Source organism: Arachis ipaensis, chromosome B3 (genome assembly GCF_059453495.1).
Source record: "Arachis ipaensis isolate K30076 ecotype BB chromosome B3, ASM5945349v1, whole genome shotgun sequence".
NCBI classification, from domain to species: Eukaryota; Viridiplantae; Streptophyta; class Magnoliopsida; order Fabales; family Fabaceae; genus Arachis; species Arachis ipaensis.
The window spans coordinates 93488025-93489114 of record NC_142438.1 but is presented as its reverse complement, the minus strand read 5'-3'; the positions used below and the strand labels follow the sequence as shown (position 1 = coordinate 93489114).

Sequence of the window (1090 nt, the reverse complement as noted above, 5' to 3'; positions counted from 1 at the left end):
CTCCTGACTCCCTTATGCTTCTTAGTTTACTCCTTCTTGTGTTGTTGATGAAGTGGAGATTGCTGCTACTTGGTTCATCTCTATTTTCTTGGTGAGGTCAGCCAGCTGCTGGGTAATGAGCTTGTTTTGGGCCAACAGAGTGTCTACATTGTTTAGCTCCATCACTCCTCTTGTGTTCCCTCTTTCGGAAGCATAAAAGTAGTCGTTTTCTGCTACTGTTTCAATAACATCTATGGCTTCCTCAATGGTCTTCTTCTTGTTCAAGGACCCTCCAGATGAATGGTCTACTGCCTTCTTTGACTCATAAGAGAGCCCTTCATAGAAAATGTGTAGCTGGACCCATTCGTTGAACATGTCAGGTGGACACCTCCTTGTTAAGTCTTTGAACCTCTCCCATGCTTCATACAGAGTCTCACCATCCTGTTGCCTGAAGGTTTGAACCTCAGCTCTCAGCCTATTGATTCGTTGAGGAGGGTAGAATCTTGCTAAGAATTTGTTCACCACATCCTCCCATGTTGTTAAGCTCTCCCTTGGGAAGGATTCCAGCCACTTGGCTGCCTTGTCTCTGAGTGAGAAGGGAAATAAGAGCAATCTATAGGCATCAGGATGAACACTATTAGATTTCACTGTGTCACATATTCTCAGGAAGGTGGTCAAATGTTGGTTGGGATCTTCTTGAACACCTCCTCCAAACGAACAGTTGTTCTGAACAAGGGTGATGAGCTGTGGTTTAAGTTCAAAGTTGTTGGCATGGATTGTTGGCTTTTGGATGCTACTTCTACAATTGCCTGGGTTTGGATTAATGTAAGAGCCCAAAACTCTTCTATCCTCCCCAGCATGATTTGCTCCACCTCCTCTGCCATGGTTGTGAGTCTCTTCTTCATGATGATTTTCCATGTTTTCTTCCATGTTTGGTTCAAAGTATTCCTCAAACTGTTCCTCTTCTTCTTCAGCACCAACTACTCGTTTTTCTTTTGCCTCCCTCCTTAGTCTAAGGAAGGTTCTCTCTGGTTCAGAATCAAAGGAAGTTGAAGCCCCGCTTCTTCTCCCTGTCATACAACCAACAAGTACAAGCAGAGAAAATAGGTGC

The 1090-nt window shown here is 44.1% G+C and overlaps 1 non-coding gene across 1 annotated transcript; it reads left to right on the top strand.

Moving 5' to 3' along the window:
- The first annotated feature begins 352 nt into the window (after positions 1-352).
- Positions 353-456, top strand: LOC148571604 (small nucleolar RNA R71). The gene has a single exon (XR_015880316.1). It is a non-coding gene; the product is annotated as a small nucleolar RNA R71 (small nucleolar RNA).
- The last annotated feature ends 634 nt before the right edge of the window (positions 457-1090 follow it).